At 38.5% G+C, this 15,351-nt stretch overlaps 1 protein-coding gene across 2 annotated transcripts in view; it reads left to right on the plus strand.

The window, feature by feature from the left end:
• The first annotated feature begins 287 nt into the window (after positions 1–287).
• The window catches only part of Tanc2 (tetratricopeptide repeat, ankyrin repeat and coiled-coil containing 2), a 304,791-nt gene continuing 289,727 nt past the window's right edge, over positions 288–15,351 (plus strand). For both annotated transcript variants that reach the window (XM_059271952.1, XM_059271953.1), the window contains exon 1: positions 288–422. The gene's annotated coding sequence lies outside the window, so the exon portion shown is untranslated. The remainder of the gene's footprint in view (positions 423–15,351) is intronic.

Raw genomic sequence — 15,351 nt, forward strand, 5'->3', positions numbered from 1 at the left:
AGCCGCCTCGCGCCCGCCGCCCGCCCAGGCGCGGCCAGCTGCGAGCGCCGTTAGCGCGGGGCCCCAGGCGAAAGGCGTCGCGCTCCCTCCGCCGCCCTGCGCGCCTCCTCGGGCGGCCCCGCCCCCGTTCCCATCCCCCTCGCGCTCACCTCCGGGCTGTGCCGAGCGCGAGGCGGAGCGAGGCGCCCGCCGCTGCCGCCGCCACCGCCACCGCCGCGGTGCTGAGGGGCGAGTCTGCCCCCCGCGCCGCCGCTGACAGGAGGACCGCCGCGGGCTGCCAGTGCTCGCCGGCCGCGAGGCCCCGCCGAGCCCGACCGAGGCGCCGATCCTCCGCGGCGCGTCGGCGGGCGGCGCGGTCCTCACCGGAGACCACGGGCACGCGGGCTTGACCCCGAGGTGCGCCGCGCCCCTCAGAGCGGCAGGTAAGGACCCGGGGGGGGGGGGGAGCGGGGAAGAAGGGTCGGTGAGGGTGAGGTGACAGGGGCGTTCGCTTACGACGCCTCAGTTGCGGGGGTTGGGGCGGGGGCGAGCCGGGAGACAGGGAAACGGGTATTGAAGTGCCTCCGGTGTCGAAGGCGTGAGGAAGGCAGGCTTGCCTCCGAAGGTGGGACCGAGGGCGGCTTCGGAGGGCTCCGGGGTTCGGCCACTTGGCTGTCACCGAGGTTAGTCTTGATATTTGGTACCTGGAGAGAGTCTTTGGATGACGGGGACCGGGATGAGATGCGAGGCAGATTGCTAAACGTGGCAGGGAATGCGGTGCAGAACGAGTTGCAAAATGTGTCCCTGAATGCAGCATAGAAGTAGTTGTGAAATGTGCCAGGTAAAGGCTCAGGATGGGCTGGCCTCCGTGGCGTAGAGATGCATGGTAGAAGTGTTATTAGGAATATTAATAATTCCTTTGGGGAAGGAGGTGTAGTATAATAAAAGACTAATAGGGCTCTTTGCTACATATTCTGTCATAGGAAATCAAGAGGAGCTGCGATAAGCAATTTTTTGATATAGGGAAAGTACCCACGTGAAAGCAAAAAAAACCCCCCCAAAAAACCAAAAAACAAACAAACAAAAAACAAATTGTCTGGTTGTGAGATGGGAAAGAAAAAATACAGGAGCCAAAATCATTTCAGGTTTTGTCATCAGCATGTAGAGCTTGCTGATTGTAGCCTGTCTTTCTGTTCCAGGTGTGGGATGTTTAAAATGTTTCTCACAAAACATAAACAATGATAATTAGCATTAGGAAGAAGATTGGACGTTTTTCACTCTTCTGCTCCTCTTCAGGGAAACAAACAAACGAACAAACAAAACCCCACAAACAATAAGACCAACCAACCAACCGACATGACCATAATCGTGTTTTCAAGCTCGTTATCCAAAGGGAACTATTTTTCATCTGTGTCCCTGCCTTGGCTTTTACACCGGTGAAAATAAGTGGAACAAGGAAAACAAAACAATTCGGTGAACAAAAGGGATAAATTTTCAGGCGTTTTGAAGGGTTGGAGCCAAAAGCTATGTCAATGGTTAATTGCAGAGACTGGCAATAGTGAAATATTCTGGTATGTTCTAGCTGTTGGGATGGGATGGTGAGATAAGATAAAAACAGAATACATTAAATTGGCATAAAAAGCAACAACATGGATACTGTAGATGTAGTGTTCCTTGTAGCATTTGCCGGGGAAATTGTCTTAGGAATGTGAGCACAAGACAGAAACAAATGAAACAAATACTCCTTTTCTCTCTTCCCCAATCCCTCCACCTCCATCTTTCTCTCTAAGTGTGTGTGTGTGTGTGTGTGTATCTACATGCTGCAAAACATTGTGACTTCCATTTAAGAACATCTGTTTTGAGAGAATTGTTAGAACATACTGGAATTTCAAAAGTAACAAAAGATGGCTAGATGAGCTATGTGATATAACATGTATATACACCAAGTGTCTGTGTTACTAAAACAAAAGCAGAAATACCTGATGTATTCCTAGGTTGTATTTAATTGATGAAATTTTAGTGTGTTATGTTTGAATTCTTATAAATTGAATTACCTGGTTGAATGTCGTTCTTATTATAGTAATTTGCCAGATAATACAAAAATTCATACTGATTGGCTTCACCCTAGTTCCAGGATCATTTATTATTTTCATTTCCTTCCAAAACAAAATTGGATTTTCCTTGATTTATTTGAACTTTAGTCTTTTCTGTAGATATTTCCTTTACCTCGAGGCTCTGTTGAAGCTAAAGAGAGAAGAGGGCCAGAAGAGAATAAAGAGCAGTTCTGTTGGGTCTTCCTGTTTTGTTCTGACTGTAAGCCATATGTACTGCCACCCCCTACTGTCTGGAAGAAGAGGTGTTGCAGAGCCCTGTTCTTTTCTTGTTATCACTGCCCCCTTGTGTAAGGGAAGAAATTGATAGCTGTACTTGGGGGAAACAATCTTCAGATTGTTCTGTATCATTAGAGTGGCTGTGTAGATTTATTAATCACTTGTTTAGAGTGCAGAGCTAGAAACATAGATCTAAGATTTGATGTCCCTTTTAAATAGTATCTGATATTAGTCAATTCAGATTGCTGAGAATGTTTACAGTATGTTCAGGAACATGGTATTCTATTACTTCTAGTAGTAATAGTATATATTTATGTAGCACACACTTTATGCCAATCTTGTACATTGTTTATACTGTTACAAAATCCTATGAGATATATATTGTTATTTCCATTTTACCTATGAGAAGTGAAAAACAGATCAGTTTGTCAAAGATTATGTAGCTGAGATGTGGAAACACTGTTTCAGTTTAGAAACTCTGGCTCCAGACTGTTTTTCATCAGTATTCTGTATTGTCTTTGCACATTAGTATTGACAAGGCATACTATGCTTAAAATGCACGTGTCCATCATAGAGCAAATACTGTTAGATGTGGATAAACCTGCCGACACATATGCAAAGAGTAGTTATAGTAGAACATTTCTCTTAGGAATTTGTTTTTAAATTTGCTTTATGTGATTACAAGCAATAAGTACTATTACTCAGGACTTTCATGTGATCAAAAAAATATTTATAGTAGTGTTTGCTTTGAGGGGGATCTTTAGAAATAAAAAGTTACTTTCAGGTAGTTTGACGCACGCACGCACGCACGCACGCATGCACGCACGCACGCACGCGTGCCATGTTTCTTTAAAAGTATCAGTAAAGCTTTATTGCTGATTTTATTTGGAAAATCAAGAAGAAATTATTGTTTTCCCTCCATATTCACATTTTATGATCTGTTTATTTAAAAATATGATTATCAAGAATAGATTAGATCTTTATGAATAATTAACTCTTCCAAACAAATGTTTGCTCCGAATGTTCTTAACACGTAAACCATTATTTTGTAGATGTTGATTACATATGAAATGTTTACAAAAATGAATAAAGTACAAAGAATAACAGTGTAGTCCATGTTCCTCATATACTTTCACTTGTTTTAGGAAGTGGACCATTGCCTCTCACAATTGTGATAATTATTTTCTTCTCTTTGCCAACCTGTTTCTGTCATTCTTTTCACAGAATTTCTTCTGATTATATTATGAATCATATATCTCATGTAACCAAACACTCCTTTACCTTAATATACATTTGTTGGTATTATGGGATTTAACATATTTATTATGGACAACATTTTCAGGATATAAAATTATATACTTTAGTATATTCAACAAAAAGCTTAGACATGCTCTGAATTTGTGTTGATAATATTCTACTTGCAAATGTAATTTGGTTTGCATCTTTACTGTAAAAATTTACAACCAACATTGTTAAACCTTAAGTGGTTATTTCCTTCTCCCATCATTAACATTATTTTTTTCTTTTGAGACAGGGTCCCCATATGTAGCCCAGATTGACACTGAATTATCCTTCTGTTTCTGCATCCCTGGTGCTGGTATTAAAGGCATGTGCCGCCTTGTCTGGCTGTTACTAATATTTCCTCACCCGGGATGCTGGAGTGTAAGCCCAGGACTTTGTGTATACTGGGCATGTGCTCTACCATTAAGCTACACTCCTAGCCCCTCAACATTGATTTTTTACCTATGCCATGCTAGCTCTCCTTCTTATAGTTGACTTTATTCCTTTAGTATTTTCTAAATAACTATGAATTATTTTGAATGAAGAAGGACATAGACTCTAAACAGGAATATACTAATAACAGAAGTTCCAAAAGGGAAATACTGGGATGGTTGATAACTTACTGAGTATGTAGTAGAATAACTATATGTAATAATGCATAAAGTTCTTTCTTTGTCATATTTCTTTTCTTTTTGAAATACAGTTAAAATCTGAGACAGAATAGTTGGGCACGCAAGTTGCATTATGCTGGACTGAATTCAGAGTCACCCAAAGTTAAGGAGAATATTTTCACTGATAGCATCCAGATTTTCTTTCAAGGACTTAGAGCAAGCTGCTACACATGGTGGTTTATTATTCTAGTACTAGTCTGAGCAAGGTAACAAATACTGGAAGCTAGCTTAACTATTAGACATTTCTTTTTTCTCTGTGAATTATTATTGGTTACCATTATTATTAACCAGTAACATCATCATATTTGCTTAATATGCCTGTAGTCATCAAATACTGTTATTTGGTGGAAAGATAGATCATACTGTAAAGATAAATTGTTTGTGCTTTATTATATTGTGAAGACTATCTCAGTTTATTTGAATTGCATGTTTTCTAGTAACATACTAGCTGAAATTACTTAAGATTTAAAAAAAAGAACAGAACAAGGAGATAAGGTGATGATGGAGAGTATGTATTCCTGGTGAGTCTCTTGAAAAAATTATGGATAGAAGCGTTAAAAGCTTAAGGCTTAAGGGAGATATTTTCTATTTTGAGGTCATTTTCCTCTTAGAGGACAACTTATCGTTAGTCTTTAAGATCAAGGTTATTGTAGATGGAGAACCAACGTCTGAGTTTCAGAAAGCTTAAGCAGGTAGTAGATGTGGAAAAAGTATGGACTTATTATTACTCTAGAAAGTTCTAAATAATTGTAGTATCATAATTATTTCTGGAAACACATTTCTTTTTGTTAGATGAATTTTGTTTTGTAGTGCTGGGCATTAAACATGGGGCCTTGTGTGTATTAGGCAAGTGTTTTTCCATTGAGCTATATTTCTAACACAAGTCAGTTTATTAAAAAAATCATTTGAAAACTGTGTTTGTGGATGTTGAAAGTATCAAATGAGTTGATTATTGTATGGGCCACACCAAAGTATCTTGCTGTGTTCAGCTTCAGTATGCCTTTCTTTAGTTGATGATAAACATGACCAAGCTTAAGAGACAAAAGAATTAGGTTGATGCTAGTCTTAATTATACTTTATTTTTTTCCCATAGAATCAGTTTCTGTCTTTTTTTCAGTTATGGTAGACACAGCCTTTGAAGTGTCTTTTTATTAGAACTCAAGTTAATCTGATGTCAGTCACCTAAACCAAGCATTTTAGTCAATGATCTTGGTGTGTTAAAAAAAAAAATTCAGATTGCCTAAAAGACATCTGTATTCTTTATGTACCTTTCTTTCATAGGTACCTCCACACTACTGCCAGAGTGATATGTATGCCCCCCACTCTATGTATGTATAGTGGTGATGGTGGTGGTGGTGTGTGTGTGTGTGTATGTGTATGTGTGTGTGTGTGTGTGTGTGTGTGTGTGTGTGTGTGTGTGATTTCATACACATGAATGTGAGGTATACACCTGTGCATGTAGAGGCCAGAGGAGGACAGTGGATGCTTTCCTCTATTGCTCTCTTTATTCTTTTGAGATATAGGATTCCATTGAACTGGAAGTTTGCTTTTTGGCTAGCCTAGCCTAGCCGGCTGCCTGTCATTTAGCTTTCAGGACCCATCTGCCTCTGTCTCCCAGTGCCGAGGTACAAGTGCATGTAGCCATACCTCCTATTTCCTAAGGGTGCTGGAGATTCAGACTTAGGTCCTCATGCTTGCACAGCTTTTTTGCCCACTGAACTGTATTCCCAGCCCCAGCGTGATAATTTTAAATGTTTAGTTGATCATTTTACTATATTCAGAAGCTTTCAGTGCTTCTCATCGTAGAAAAGATCAAATGAGAACTCTTTAGCAACCATATGAGGTAATTCATGGTCTTTTCCCTGCATCCTCTTTTGACTTATTACTTGCCATATTCATTTTGAAGTTATTCAATAATTCTGAATTCCTTTAATACATAATAATCTCTTACATTTTCATACCTTTCTATATAAAGCTCTCTTTGCATTGGACTACCTCTTCCCTTTATATTGTTCTGTAGGCAAATTCTTCTTAATGTCTTGGCCTAAACAGTATCTTTTGAGTGAAGAAGGTTATTCTTACTCACCTAATTGGGTTTGAGTGTGTTGTTCTGTCTTCTCCCTTTGTATAGGTAAACATATTTAATTATTTATGTGACTGTCTCATTGCTAGTCTGTTAGATTCCTTGAAGCAGGACCCACGTTTCATCTTTTATTTTGCATCAGTATAGTCAGGACATAGTGGGTACTCACTGTCCACTTACTGAGGAAAGATTGTTTTAGTTATGCCTTTGAAATTTCATCCAGCTGGGCGGTGGTGGCGCACGCCTTTAACCCCAGCACTCAGGAGGCAGAGGCAGGTGGATCTCTGTGAGTTCGAGGCCAGCCTGGTCTACAGAGCGAGATCCAAGAAAGGCACAAAGCTACACAGAGAAACTCTGTCTCAAAAAATACAAACAAACAAACAAAAAAGAAAAGAAAGAAAAAAAGAAAAAGAAACTTCATCCTTTGCCAGGTGTGGTGGCACACGCTTTTAATCCCAGCATTTGGGAGGCAGAGGCGGGGGAGCTATGTGAGTTCCAGGCCAGCCTGGTCTACATAGTGATTTCCAGACCCACCAGGGATACATAGTGAGACCCAGTCTCAGGAAAGTATAAAAAGTATCCACACGCATATACCTAAATCTAACTATTCAGACTAATACTTAGACTGTAATTAAAACTGTCCCTAAAGATAACTAGATTTTGTACTTTTTTTTATGTTTCCTGGGGTGGGAACAGAAGGAAGATTAGAAGGTTCACTGTGTGAACTTGAGCCAAATTACTTTCTTTATGTATTATAGAAATTAACCAACTATAACCTATGGGCTAAATCCAGCCTATCGCCTATTTTTATGTGTCCCGCAAGCTAAGAATAGTTTTTAGATTTTTTTAAGTGGTTGAAAAAATATTAAAAGTGTAGTTCTTCATGATGTGGAAATTATAAGAATTCAAATATCTATGTCCATAAAGACAAATTTATTGGAACATGCTCATTTTCTTACATATTGGCTGTGGCTGTTTTCAGGTCAACAGCAGAATTGAGTAGTTGCCATAGAGACTATATGGCCTACAAAGCCTAAATATTTACTTCGTTAAAAAAAAAAAAGTTTGCCATTCCTTATTCTATTCCATAGTCTGTGCCCTTAATGTTCCTTTAATGTTAGGGGTTATATATGCCTATTGAAGATTTTTACAGAAAATACGTATTTATTAAGGAAAAGTCACTACTTTGCCTTAGTATTGCTTACTTGAAAAGCCCCTATTGTACTTCCTTTGTAACATTCTTATGTCTAACTCTAAAGTTGGATTCTGTCCCAAGCAGAGCCATGTGCAGTGGCCACACCGTTAATCCCAACACTCAAGATGCAGAGGCAGGCAGATCTCTGAGTTCCAGGCCAGCCTAGTCTACATAGTGAGTTCCAGGCTAGCCAAGGCTACATAGTGAGAGTTGTCTAATATAAAAAAAAAAAAAGAAAGAGAGTAAGAAGAAAAAAAATAAGTATCCCAAGCAGAGAGGACTTTGGAATATAGAATAGTTTTCTCTGTTTAGATTTCTGTTTCTTGTGTATTTTCCATAAAAAAATGTTATGTGTATATGTATTTGTCTTTGTTATACAGATAACCTGTGTGTAAGGTTTGAGTGTGCATTAGTTATTTTGGGAAAATTGGAGCACTTCTAGGGTGTGTCATTTTCTTAGATGTTTGTTGACTCCTGCCACGTGTATGTCCTGATTTTCACTACTATTCTCTTTCTTTCAATTAAGGGTAGAAATTTCTTTTCTTTTTGGTATATTTTTGAGACAGGGTCTCACTGTGTAGCTCTGGTTGTCCTGGAACTCATTATGTAGACCAGGCTGGCCTTGAACACAAAGAGATCGCGTGCTGGAATTAATGGCATGTGCTTAGAAGTTTCATACTGTTTTTCAAAAGCTAAAATTATAATTCAGATTTCTGTGTCCTAGATGTTTCTTCCACCTCTGAAAAAATATACTTAAAAACAAGTAGCATATTAATTAGTATTTTCATTTTTCTAAAGTTTACTGTTGATATTTTACTGTTTTCCTTTTGTGGCAAAGGCACTGTGAAAAAGATTTTATATGATTTATATGTTCATTTAAATTTTTTATTCAAAACATTTTTTGCGTGTGTGGTAATGTGCATTTGTGTATTTACATATGTGGGCAATGTGCATTTGTGTATTTACATATGTGTGGGCAGGTGTGTGTAAGTGTGTGTGGAGTGCAGAGGTTGATGTTCAGTCTTTTTTGATTGTTCCCTACTTTGTTATATATTGAGGCAATCTCTCATTTGCACCTGGATCTTGCTGATTTGGCTAGTTAAGCTAACCATCTTGCTCCAAGAATTTTTCTGCCTTCCCAAAGCTAGGAATTACAAACAGGCCACTATGCCTGCCTGGAATCTCCCTGGGTGTTGGAGATCTGAACACTGCTCTTCAGGCTAGCACAGCAGACATTTTACCTGCTAAGAAAGCTCTCCAGTCCCCATTTGTTCATTTTTATAAATATTAGAAAGTATATCAGACATAAAAGTTTACAAGGAAAAGTACATATAAATAAGAATGATGGAAAACCCTTACTTGTTCCAAATGGATTTTTAGAACAGTAGACATATATTTCTTCTTCTTAAATATCATATCAGCATATCTGGTCATAAAAATAGACAGGAAGAAACATGGCTCTAGTTTTCTTTTCCTTTTTCTTTTTTCTTTTTAGCTCTCGTTTTCTTGTTGTCATGGAAGCCCCCCTTTCACTGTGGATCTTTTTTTATAATAGATTACATTTATTGAACTTGGAAATGGGATCAAGTACGTAGATAATATATGATTTAGTCATTTTAGACTTGGAGAATCTGCTTCAGATCTTAGTATTTCTGCTTAAATGAAGGTGATGTCTTTTTAACCCTTTGTTCCTAATCTTGCATGGGAGAGGGAAGAGTGTCCTAGAAATTTCTAGTTGCTGATTTATGAAAGCTTAATAGATGATTTGCTATGTTCTAGAAATTCGTTTCTATTCCAGTTCCATGAAACTGCAGAGTTCTCTAGGCTTGTCAGCTGGGTGGTGGTGAAGGTATTTAGGTTTGTAGACCAGTGGAATGAAGACTTATTAAAGCACATAAACAAATAACCATTGCCAACCACCTACACCGATCTTCTTTCTTCCTTTTCTAGGAGTTTAAAGAAGAGGAGAGACTTCCTTTGAAAGCTGTTAGATATTTCTAATATTAGAAAGTGACAATACTATTTAAGAATCACTGTTTAGTTTAAGAAGCCTTAAGTGGAATATGATTGTATAAGCCTGTATTCCCAGTACTCAGGAACTTGAGGCAAGAGTTTGAGGCTAGCCTGCACTACATAAGGGCCTGTCTAAAATAAACACAACAAAACAAAAAAGCAGCTTTGACTTTCTGCAAAGAGAGACCAATTGTGTAGTAGAAAGAACATGTGTTACGAGTTTTAAATCAGTAAAACAGGTATGAATTATTGCTCTGTCACTCACCAGCTGTGAAGGTCTTTTTAAAAACTTACCTTGAAGCCGGGCGGTGGTGGCGCACGCCTTTAATCCCAGCACTCGGGAGGCAGAGCCAGGCGGATCTCTGTGAGTTCGAGGCCAGCCTGGGCTACCAAGTGAGTCCCAGGAAAGGTGCAAAGCTACACAGAGAAACCCTGTCTCGAAAAACAAAACAAAACAAAACAAACAAACAAAAAAAAAACTTACCTTGAGAGGGTTTTATGGTGATAGAATTAAATTATCTAAGTGAGAAAAGCCACGCTATTTCTTGAAACAGTGAAACTGACAAATATTTTCCCTCAGTTTGGTCATGTAAATGTTTTCAACTTTTACAAACATCTGTAGCTAGAGTTTTTCTGGTCCTGCCTGGCCCACAGTCAGGACAAATCTCTCTAACCCGCCAGTCCCGCAGCAGCTCAGATCCAACCAAGTAAACACACAGAGACTTATATTGCTTACAAACTGTATGGCCGTGGCAGGCTGCTTGCTAACTGTTCTTATATCTTAAATTAATCCATTTCTATAAATCTATACCTTGCCAAATGGCTCGTGGCTTACCGGCGTTTTCACATGCTGCTTGTCATGACGGTGGCTGGCAGTGTCTCCCCCACTCAGCCTTCCACTTCCCAGAATTCTCCTCTCCCTTGTCCCGCCTATACTTTTTGCCTGGCCACTGGCCAATCAGTGTTTTATTTACACAGAACGATATCCACAGCAAACATCTTTCCTTATTTTTTGAATAATGTGAATTTTGCTTCTCCCACTACCCACCAGTGCTCCAGTTTGATAGATTTTGTAGTTGTTCTTTTTTCTAAACAATATAGGATTAGACAAGGTGAACTGTTTAGAGGATTTATTTCTGTAGTCTTAACAGTGACAACAGTAATAAAACAAAGGACTTGTCTATCTGCTATATAAAAACATTCTGAAAAAATTTTGTTCTTTCTGTAGTATGGATAGTTGTTGAGAATCTCAATTTTAGTTTGGGGATATAGCTCAGTAGTGGAACAGTATCAGGCCCAAGGCCCTAGGTTCAATTTGCAGTAGGAGAGGGAAGTTTTGGGAGAGGGAGATGGAAAGAGGGAGGGAGAGGAGAGGTGTAACGATGATCTAAATTAGTCTATTAGTAAAAAAACTCAGTTGTCAGATGTAGGGTATAAACCTGAGTGATCAGAGAAGTGGTGGAGAAGCCACCAGTGACCTCCCCTCTCTCTCTCCTTCCTTGATCCAAAGGGCCATGACTCTTTCTAATCCCCTCCCTACTACTTCCCATGTCTTTCTATATGTCCTGGGTCCTCTAAAACCTCTGTGGCTAATTTTGGTCAGCTAGTAGCTAGCTCTGCCCTCTGATTCAAGATAAACTTAATTGGCAGTCTTGGGAGTGTCAGAGTGCAGTCAAAATATCCTACAACAGAGAGCAAAGAGGGAGAATGAGTCTGCACAAGTCAATATCCTTGTGCTAGTCATAAAATAAAAAATAGTTTGTCTTGGGCTGGCAATGTTTCTCAGTTAGTAGTGCTTGCCTAGTGTGCATGAAGTACTAGCTTTGAGCTCCAGTACCACTTAACCAAGTTTGCTGGCACAGGCCTATAATCCTAGTACTTGGGAGACAGAGAGGCAGGAGGTTAAGAACTTCAGAGTTTGAGGTTATCCTTGGCTACGTAAGAAGTTCCAGTAAAATTTGTCTTGAAAGTATCTCATTTAATGCCCATTGGGAAAGACCACTTTTATGCAAGTTTGGTTCCCATTTATTGTTGTACATCTTAAAAAATGATTTATTTACTTTTATGTGCATTGGTGTTTTGCCTGAATTCATGTCTGTGTAAGAGGATCAGATCCCCTGGAGGTAGGCTGCCACGTGAGTGCTGGGAATTGAACCCAGGTCCTATGGAAGAACAACCAGTGCTCTTAACCATCTCTCTAGCCCCTATTGTTGCACATTTTTAAAATAATGAACTTCGTAAGGACTCTTCATCTTTTTAAAAGGTAATTTATGTCTGAATGTGTCAAAGAATTGTTTAGTTGTTAACAACTGTTAATTGTTACTAACTTTAATGATCAATGGGTATTGTTCCATTTCCCCCACTATTCTGCTTTTCTTTTTTAAATTACAGAGTAATATATCTGATTGTAACTATTAAAATAAATAAACAAGGGGTAAATAAAATGATAGTATTTTCCTTTCTTACAGCCTTCCCTTTTCTATTTACACTCCTTTTGGCAACAAACATTAGCTGATATTTGGATATTTTTCGGTGTCTTTCTCTTTGTTCAAAAATATGTAAGCAGCCGGGCGGTGGTGACTCACGCCTTTAATCCCAGCAATCGGGAGGCAGAGCCAGGTGGATCTCTGTGAGTTCGAGGCCAGCCTGGACTACCAAGTGAGTTCCAGGAAAGGCGCAAAACTACACAGAGAAACCCTGTCTCGAAAAACCAAAAAAAAAAAAAAAAAAAAAAGTAAGCAAATATACATACATTCATAAGCTTTTTAAAAATAAAGGATATTATTTACTTACTTAATGACTTGCCTTCTTTATTTAACCATCTATCACAGCTCTCTATTCAGTAAATGGAATTCTAATTTTAAAAAGATGAGTACTTAGTGTTCATAGCACCATTATTTATTGTTACTAAACAACTGATGGATGGTAAGATTGTTTCTTTTCTTTTTTTTTTTTAATCTGCTATTATTTACTATTAGAGCTGTTAGTCTACTATTTTGACTGGAGAAGCAAGCATTCTGAATAAAATACTAGCAAAATAAATCCAGAAGTGCATTTAAAAGACAGTATATCATGATCAAGTAGGTTTATTCTAGGGAGGCAAGGACATTAAAATATTAACATCTTATTAAATGACCAAAGTTGTAAGATTAAAAATTACATTACTGTCTTAGGGAGAGTTGGTAGGTTTTGTATTTGTAGACAATGCCATGAGCATGCCTGCCCATGAGAATGACAGTGTAGTTTTATACAGTTCTTTGGTCTTGAAAGATGATAGACCAGTATTTATTTTGGATTCTTTGGGGACATTTTGTTTTCCTTTTCCCTAGCCTTGCTCTTACTACTGACCTTTGGTTGTTAAAGCCTGATAGCAGACACATTAGCATTTCAGAAAGTGGGGTGGGTGATGTGGGTGATAATCCTAGGACTGGTACCTTTAAGATACCATATATGATTGCATCAGGTTTAGCAAGCACTCTTTTGTTCTCTGTACAGATTGGAAATACTGGCCTGAATCCCCCTTTTAAAGATTTTTTTTTCCTTGTGCTTATTGGCAGAATTGTGTTCTGTAGAATGAGTATTTTGAAGCCATTCTTCAGGACTGTTCTTGTATTTACCATCTATTCTGCCATTTGCAGCTCTAGGAGTGGTGGGTTCTGGACTGCTTTCTACACATGTACTGTTAACATGCTTACACACCCTGAGGTTATCAAGTCTCATCCTAAGAACTTTATCTGATTTGTATTGTGAGAAGCCCGTGCTGCCAGTTATCTTTTATTTCTTAGACTCTTATTCTTGACTCTGAAGAACTCTGTAAATCTCCTTTGGGATCCCCCAAATCCCTTTCTTTTCCTTAATTTTGTAAAGTTCAACAATTTTCCTGAAATACATTCTTTTGGTCATTATGAGTTAATATTGTCAAAAATAATTGTCCTTTTCAAAGATGTAGCAGATCCGAATTTTTTTAATTTTAGAAAATAGTCTGTGAATTACTGTTTTTTTTTCTATTTTTACTCTGTTCCTTTAATTTTTTTGGGGGGGGCTCCTGTCATCAATATACTTAGTTTTCATTTACCCACTTAGAGCTTTTCCCTTTTAGTATTTGTTGCAAATCTTTTTGAGTTTTAAGACTTTATTCTTTTCTATCATATACTTTCCTTTCTTTCTTTCTTTTTTTTGTTTTTGTTTTTGTTTTTCGAGATAGGGTTTCTCTGTGTAGCTTTGGTGCCTGTCCTGGATCTCACTCTAACCGAGATCTGCCTGGCTCCTCTTGTGTTTTTGAGATATGGTTTCTCTGTGTAACAGCCTTGGCTGTCCTGGAACTCTCTTTGTACACCAGGCTGGCCTTAAACTCACAGAGGTCCGCCTGCATCTGCCTTCAGAGTGCTGGGTTAAAGGCGTGCGCCATCACACCTGACTCATTTACTTTTCTTTCTTTTTTTTTTTATACACAAATAATTTTTTTTTTTTTTTTTTTTTTTTTTTTTTTTTTTTGCTTTTTTGAGACAGGGTTTCTCTGTGTAGCTTTGCGACTTTCCTGGAACTCACTCTGAAGCCCAGGCTGGCCTTGAACTCACAGAGATCTGCCTGGCTCTGCCTCCCAAAAAGAGTGCTGGGATTAAAGACGTGCACCACCACCACTGCCTGGCTCATTTACTTTTCTTAAGGTATTAACTGTTTTTACTTACTGTTGTTTTTTTCCCCTTTTATGTTGAATTATTTCCTGAGTTTTGGTACCTTATTATTTTTTTTTAAAATTATGATTTCTGTTGCTCTCTCATGTCTTGTGTTTTTTTCTCAAGATATTTTAGATCCTTTTAAAATGGGCTGTCATGTTTTTGTTCTGCTCTGCAGAATACGGTCCTGTCATCTGTAGATGTTAATCTGTTTTATAATGACAACTGTGTATGGAATTGACCCTGATAACTTCTGTGACATTTTTATTTGAAATTAATTTTTAAAATCTTTTAGAGTGTAGCTGGGCCCAGTCCAGAAAAGCCTTTTCAAACTCCATAGAGCTTTTCTCTGTTTTTTTTTTTTTTCTATAGCGTTAAAAAATGTGACTTTGAGATTTCCTGGCCTTATTCTCTCTAGTTGAGTCTGAACCCTTTTTTTCTTGCACTCCTGTCCATCTCCAATTTTTACCTCTTCATGACCAGGAATCTTCCTCTGTGCCTACTAGAGCTAACTGTCAGTCATTTGTAAAACTCATTATTTTTAATCTCTTGTCCACTTCATCTCCTTGCTGTAACTGAATACCTAGTTCTCATTCTAAAGGCATGTTTTTCCCTTTGCAAGGTCTGTAGTCATGTCTTCTCCTACTGAGACAAAGATAGTCTCTTGGTTTCTTCTTCCTGTGTGTGGACAACTTCTGGACTCATTGTCACTTTCCTGCTCCTCCAGTTGCAATTACTGATGACTTCAGTGTCTATGCAGAGGATCCTACTGATACTCTCACCTCTGCCACCAGGATCTTGTCCTTATTTTAGCCATTCATTTCTGTGTTGTATGCTATACAGATAATTTTGAACCCTAGGTGCATCTGTATTGTCTGAGAAATTTTGAAAAACCACAGATGTCTAGGACTTACTTTTGTTTATGCGGACTTGGTTTATGGGAGATGTGACCTAATATATTAACAATTTTCTGGATGAGTTTTATGTGCAGCCAGGATTTAGAGCCGTGCCTCAGAACTTATCAATCACAGCTTTCCATAATACCGATTTCTACCTTTTGGTTTTTTTGCTCACTTCTTTTCTCTTGCTGTGATAAGCCATTCTGACCAAAAGCAGCATGGGA

The sequence above is a fragment of the Peromyscus eremicus genome, chromosome 8a (assembly GCF_949786415.1).
Source record: "Peromyscus eremicus chromosome 8a, PerEre_H2_v1, whole genome shotgun sequence".
Classification (NCBI taxonomy): Eukaryota; Metazoa; Chordata; class Mammalia; order Rodentia; family Cricetidae; genus Peromyscus; species Peromyscus eremicus.